This window comes from Rhea americana, unplaced genomic scaffold (genome assembly GCF_003343005.1).
Source record: "Rhea americana isolate MKP2758 unplaced genomic scaffold, rheAme1 scaffold_28, whole genome shotgun sequence".
In the NCBI taxonomy this organism is placed as follows: Eukaryota; Metazoa; Chordata; class Aves; order Rheiformes; family Rheidae; genus Rhea; species Rhea americana.
The window spans coordinates 3,346,230-3,353,727 of record NW_028186401.1 but is presented as its reverse complement, the minus strand read 5'-3'; positions in this window follow the sequence as shown (position 1 = coordinate 3,353,727).

Here is a 7,498-nt window from a genome sequence, read left to right as displayed (position 1 = left end):
AAAAAAGAAAAGAAAAAAAGCAACCAAGCAAGAGCAGTGTGAGAAGTTCAAAGGGTGGAGAGTTGAGCGGGCTCGTGTGGCCGGCAGCAATTGGCTGGCCTTCGCTGAGACTTTTCGCCAAGTGTCTCCTTGGGAGTCGGTTGATGGGTTGCTTTGCAGCTCTGCCCCTGCACTTCCATAACCTGGATTGGAAACTAGCCCAGTCCTAGGAGATAAAGGGTCAGTCTGGTTTGATAGTGTAAGGTCAGAAATGGAATGAAGCTGGGATATCTCAATTGAGATTCGAGTGTATAAAAGGATAAATCAAAAAAGCAAAATCCTTGAAGGGACACCTTGCAGCTGTCTTGGGAAATGAAAGGCTTTAAAAGAAGAAGATTTGAGAACAGGAGAATCCTGCAGCTGGTGCAGCTAATAATATTATTTGGTCTCTACTCAGAGAATAGGGAAGTCCTGTCTCTCACCTGGGAAAGTACAGGACGTATTGTCAAATCTGGAGAGAGACACTTTGCTTTAACGGMGCAATCTGTCAGCATATTGGTGAAGCTATATGTGCATGTAAATACAAATCACATTTCTGTAGTGCTACTTTCTGAATAAATGCATCTAAAAGAATATTCTAAAAAGGCTGTGGCAACCGTAGGCCCTTCTTCTGTGTCCTTGAAAGGTCTAGATAGGCCTGAAGTTCATCAGCTAAGTTGTGAAGGGGAAGAGAATGAGCTTTTTCATCCGCGTTAATCCTGAACGTTGCTGTCTCATTTTGCTGCAGGATACTCATAATTTTATACTTATTTAAACAGACACATATCTAGTTTATGGGCATATTCTGGAGGGGGGAATCCGTAGCTCAGAGTGCAGCTCTCRTGGGCGAACACCTGATCCCCTTTAATGAGAGGTAAAAGGGACGCTCTTCCCTTGCCAGGCTGCTGCTGCGCCGCAGGGCTTTGCTAGCAGCACCGCGCCGGTAGCGGCGCTTGCGAGGAGCGKGCAGCGCGGCGAAGGCCGAGCTCGCGGGTACGGCGGCTAGCAGCAGCCCGTGCCGACGCGGCTCGACCCTGCTGCGGCAGAGCCGGCGCGTGTCGGGGAGCGCCGGCCAGCTACGGCGCAGGAGGGGTCTGAGAGCTGAGGATGAGCACGTCTGCCAATCAAGCACAGGTCRAGGGTGGATCTAATTGATGTTTCAAGCTGCTTCAACCTGGATCCTTACTGTTTTAAGGAGTTGGATTTTTTTTTTCTTCTTCGGTAGTTCCCAGTGGTTTGATATTTTTATCGCTATTAGTATTTTTCTTGAGAAAAGTGAGTTGAGTGCTCAGGTCCCATGTGCTGGTGTATGTTCCCCCTCACACGGATATTTATTAATTTACCTTTGAGGYTTTTCTTTGAAGTATCTCATGTTTGTGCACTTATATTCTCTGCAGTATCTGCCATGTAGTTAGTTGCAAGCTTTGGGTTGCCTTGTTTTGCCCGGGGATGTGGCCAGAACTGTTTGAAAACTGGTGGCTTAGGCCATAACCTCTCTTTTCTAGCTCGGATTTGTGAATCCGATCTCCCCTTTGGTCCTCACTGCCTGAAATTGTGCTTTTAGTCACTGTTTTGCAGGATATKCCAGAACTGATCTCTGAGAACTGCATCGCTGGATCTCAGAATTCAAGTAACGCCACTGCAGGCAGCTTCGCTGGTTCTGATGTCCTCTCTTTCACTGGAAAACAAAGTGAACATTGTGAATGTTGACCGAGTAATGTTGCAGTCRTATTTGCATGTTCATTGAATCAGAAGGTATTTCTTATTCACACCAATGTGGACACAGCATAAACTGTGTAAGACAGCACATTTAGGAGAAGATTCCTTTAGGCAAACCCGAGACGGGTATTTACTTCAAATAAACCCTGGAGAACCAATCAACGACACCTAACTGTCCAAAGTAATTTGCAGTCTGGTGTATCCCAGTCAAACTTTTCTGCACTCTTTACAAATTAAATGTAAAAAAATCAGGCGAAAGGATCAGCAGTTCATAACTGGCTCCAGAATAGAAGGTTGATAGTCTGCCCTGTGTTGTCCAGAACTTGTTCAATGTTTGCTCAGAAGTCACTCAAGAAGTCAATGTAGGCTTTAATTTGATATTTAATCTGCGCAGAGGCATCTATATGCTTAATAAGAAAAGGTGAATATTCAACTGTATTTAATTTTTAATGATGTTATAAATTAATCATTTTCCAAATCTTTTCTTTTAACTCTTCTATTAATATAATTGCCCTAACAAGCAGCAGTGTTAAGCTGCTAACCTGATCCTCTCCTGAAACGGCTAGCAAAATATTTCTTGCATCTAAAGTCTATGCAGTCTCTTTTACAGATGTAATGCATGAAGGGACAGGAAAATGAGGAGGTTCAACTAAGAATTTCTTCCAGTTCTTCTGGCAGCAGTGTAGCAGACTGTGACTGCCTGAGGTTTCTTCTGTGGGGAATGCACAGCTCTCCTGTGTAGGCAAAGGTTTTCCTTGTAGAGATGATGATCATGATCTCTACTTCATCTGGTCAACTTTGCTTTTGGAAGCAACACATCCTGCAAGCTATGTCTTTGATGACAGATTTTGGGGGTTTTGTCAGGAATTTTTGAGAGAGGAAGGAAATTCTAAAGATTACCACTCCTTTCTTTTAATTTTATTTTTGTGGGACGTTACTTTATATTCTACGCCCAAGAACTTCAAACCTTTTGGAACTTCCTGGAGGAAGACTGTGACTGTGCCATGATTCACAGAGCTGTTAACTCCTGATTTGGACGTCTTTTTGTCTTCAAAAGCACACATAGACTACAAAAGCAYATCAGTAGAGCTTATTTAGGACTACATCCAGATCCCAGGGAGCTTACAACCAGTATAATTTTAATAATTATTATAAAAGTTGCTAGGGAAATATGGCTTGATACAAAGGTATAATTGTCCATACAGCAAATACAAGTGTAAGGGTAAATATTCCCACACTAATGGAGATCTGCTTAGCATAAGTAATAGCACAGACCCTTTATAGAGTTGGATGTAAACGAAACCACAATCCTAAGAGGATTTTGATTACTTGTCTGTACCAAGGCCATACCAGCTTGTCTTTACTACTATCATTCTCCTGTTAAATTAAAGCAAGCACAGATATCCTACCTCTGGCCTGTTTAGTTTTTCTAGACCGAGCAAATGCCTTGAACGTTTGGCTGTTGAGACAAGAAGACATTTTACATCCAGTTCAATGCAGATTGCATTGAGAAGAGGACCCTACTTCTCTTTGCTTTGCTGCTATTTATCACTAGAATAAAGACCATCTCTGCCAGAAAGTGCTTATTGCTCTTTATAGRGTGTGGGTTGGGAGGTGGGTAGGATCTGTCCCAAAGCCTAGTGTCAAACAGGAGCTCGGCCCTAGAGAGGACGGAGGRAGAAGGTGTCTTCTCCTTGCTGGTTATTGGCTGCCCCAGCCTCACAATCCTTTTTTAGGATTTGATCTATTCTAGCACAGTGTTTCAAAATATTCTGTCTTGAACCCATTAAAGTTTTCATGGTGCTGGCTGCCTAAGCCTTGGCTGCTCCTCCCTTTCCAARCATAAGCAGAAAACTGCATATACCGAGAGAAACCAATGATATTGAAAATCTGCTGGAAGTGGGGTGAGGGAGAGAGGAGGAGAGAGGATTAAGGAAAAATCCTGCTTTGACTCCATCCTTTTGTTTTCTGGTCAGTGTAGCCGTCTGCTTGACACATCAACGAGAAACAAAGAACTGAAATCAAATGAAAGATCCAGAGATTAGAAGAGAATTGTCTGTAATATTTCAACAAAGCCACCGCCGGCTTGTGCCAGCACTGGCCACTCTCCCCCTCTTCCCCCCTCCTTTTCGCCTAGTTACACGATACTACTTGGGAACATGTTATCAAAGACTGAGAATCAGGCCAGTGGCTGCTGATGTTAAAAGGACATGACATGTGCACAAGGCAGGGCATAGGGGCTGGCTGCACATATTAAAGGCAAACACATCACAATCCGATTAGCAGAAATGGAGTGTATGTGCTGGCTCTGGGAATTTTTTTTTTTTAAGTAATACTTCTGTGCTTTTTTATTGATTTATTTATTTTTGAAAGGAGTAATTCCCTCATAGCTTTTCTGCCTCCTCCCTTCCCTTCTTCTCCCCACCTTGAACTCCTACATCTTTGCGTTTTTCACCTCACAGAGCTCCCTAGGAGCATGAGTTCAAAGGCAATTGGAGTGGGAGAAAAAAAAAAAAAGAAAGAAAAAATACTGCAAATGCAAAGAGCTCTCTAATCTCTTTTTGACCTGTCCTGTACAACAGGCAATTTTCTGCCAATCTAACACAAACTTGTAAATCTTCAGTGCTGGGGGGATAAAAGCAATGCCTGTTGTTTTGTTAGAATTTAAGCTGACTAGCTAAATATGTGTATATAAATGTGTGTGTGTGTGTATACATATAAAAATATATATAAGAATTTTTCTAACTATATTTTATAAAGTTGTTTTTAAAAGTGTTTCATCTTTCTCACCAACATTTTTATTATTTTACTAGAACGTTTCTCTTGTAGCCCTCTTTCATTATTTCAGTAGGAATGAAGGGAGTAGATTTCTAAAGAAAGGATAGATTTTAAGATTCTRTTTCTTGAGAAAATACTATTTTCATTAGATTCAAAGATGATAGATATCTACGGTGCATTTTATTGCATGCAGAATAAAGAATATAGTCTGTACTTGATATCTATAATATTGTGTTCAGGTTCTGATGCAATGAACATCAGTATGTTACTGGAAAGCAATCTTCCTGTTTATTTTGCTCCCATTCTAACTAAATAATTAAACACACGCCTAAATTTAAGTTTGTGTATAGCCCCATTGAGAATAAGGGAATTGCCTATGTTTAACATATGCCTAAAGTTAAACTCCCTGTTAAGTAGTTTGTTGGTTAAGGCCAAACATTTCATCTCAAATCGTTACGCTCAAAGGTATCCTTGCTCAGCAAATCACTTAAAAGCCTGCTTAATTTTAAGCATATGTCCCAATCCTGATGCTTAGAATTCAGTTTGATAAAATGTGTAGTCATAAGGTTAGCTGGAGGGAAAGGTCAGTTAGTAGAGAGATGGGACAGGCTTTTCTTTGCACCGGGATAGTAAATATATAGAATTTAGCTAGAGGAAAACAAAGCCATGGGGAAAAGGAGAAGTTCAAATGAGGTAGGTGGACCTACATGGGCATTTGAGCTTCCTTCCTTCCTTCCCACAGCTTCCTCTGTTCCTATAATCTCAGCACAGATGTTTCCTTTTTAATCCCTGGCTCCAGCTGGCAGAGCATCTCTGCTCTCCCGTACTTAGTCGCAATTACTGTAGACATTAACTCTGCACATGGTTAGGAAATTGACTTCTTTTTCTTCCTTGGAAATGTTGCTTATCATCAGGTTTTTAACAGCCAGAAATAAAGGCCATTTGTGTACTGATGAATCCTATTCCCTTCAAGATTTGTAAGAGAGATGAAAAGCACAAGAAACAGGCTTAAAACAATTGTTGGCATCGTAGACGATCTGGATACAGAGTCCAGAGTACCTTCCTTTTACATGGGGCAAGTTGCCTTYGTGTGATAGAGAAGTGATAGGAGAAATGTGTCAGGTACATGCTATATTCACCTGACTGCTGCTGGTTTTGCACACGAACTGCCAGTGCCAGCTTTATTGATTTTGATTAGCAAAGCAGGGGCCTGGTACGCTAAGCTGATTTGACAGTCTGGCATGATGTTGTTGAAGTTGCCTGCATGGGTCGAGCAAAATTTCTAAAAGGCAACTCAAATCCCATACCTGATGGCCAGACCTATCGCTTCCCTTGCACCCAGGCATGAGACCACGTCACCTCCTGTTTGCTCGTTTACATGTTCTGCTGCTGAATGCCTTCAAAACTGGCCCTCGTTTGGCCCCCATGGGATTCTTACTGAGCAACTAGTGAACGTGCCCTGAGCTTGCCAGCGACGAAGAGACCTCTGGGATGTGGTCAACTGCTGAACTGAAGGGTCCCAGTTACCCTGATTGCCCCAGTAGCCTATTTTCCCTATCCACAGCCAGCAGCTTTCCATTGCATGGATAAGCAATCCAAGACATCCGGCTAACCGTGGCAGGTGGGACTGGTGGACAAAGAAAGAATCTGAGGCCCCGTGCCTTAGGTATAGCTGTTTGACTTGATGGAAACTGTCAAATAATGTAAATAGATTACGTATCTTTGAAATAATCAGGAAACCYTTTTACTGAGCTGGACTCTGTCTTTTTCTGTGTGATACTAATGGACTTGGAGATTTTCCGTTCTTGAATCTGATGAGCAAAATAAACTTGTTTACTGAAATCACTTAATGAAGTTACTGTGTCTTGTTCACCATGTTCTCCTTGTTGTTCCTACCACTTGTTCAGAGTGCTGAATCCATTTTGTTTGCTTTCCACAGCAGTCCTGCAAAGTGCATGAACAGATAGCATGGCCTGCATTTCAAGTGACTGTTAACATGATGTGTACAACTTGAGACATTTTATGCGAGCACCGAGAATAAGAGGACAAAGGTGGCAACAACGTGAGGTTATCCTGCCTATGAAACACCTAACTATTGCCCTCCAGGTAAGAAACTGGGAACCTTTGCTTATCTCTACCAGTTAGTGTTCTTAAATGAATAGACCATTGCAAATTGGGTAGATGTGCTGCTACAGGCTCAAAAACCTTTTAAAGCCCTAGTAGAGCTCTCAGTTTGGATCCATACTTCCTCTCAGGTAGTAAGAAAGGTGGGATTTGTGTGACAGTTCTAGGACTAAAATGAGAAAGTTCTGCTGCACAGTAACAACTCTGGATGATGTTATGAAAAATTTCCGTAGATGAGTGTACGGTTTTCTCAGGAATTGTCCATAAAACCTAGATTGTTATATCAAAGAAAAGGCTTATTTACAATGTATTGCCTACTAGTGAATGTGGCCTTAAATATAATTATACTCCTTTGAAAGGCCACAGTGATCGAGTATTTTGGCTTCCTAGTGCTATTGTATCCATTCACTGATGGGGAACAAGAAGGGAGAGTGGGAAGAAAACAAAACTGAAAGTGCTTGAGAACAGTTCAACCTTGAAACTCTTCACTACATACAGGAAAAGTTCAACATGAGCCCTCTTTGAAACTTGTTTGGTAATAGCTGTTTTGAAAGCTTTTCATAATTTTTGTCCATCTTTGGCTTTTCTTGCACTCTTCTCAGTCAGGATGGAATATGTGTGCAGGCATTATTGACATCGACTGTTGGTAAATTAAACAGTAAATGCAGCTATTGCAGAAAAACTAACCRTGCAAAATCTGCCATGTCAGTAAAACAGGAGGAAAAAAAAGAGAAAGTTACGCAGTTTCTTAATTGTGCAGCTTGTTTTCTTCCCTCTCATTTCGTGTAGTATGCCTAAGAAAGCTGCAAATGGAACAACTTACATGACAGAAAAATATTGGGGAGCTTTTGCTCTCTCT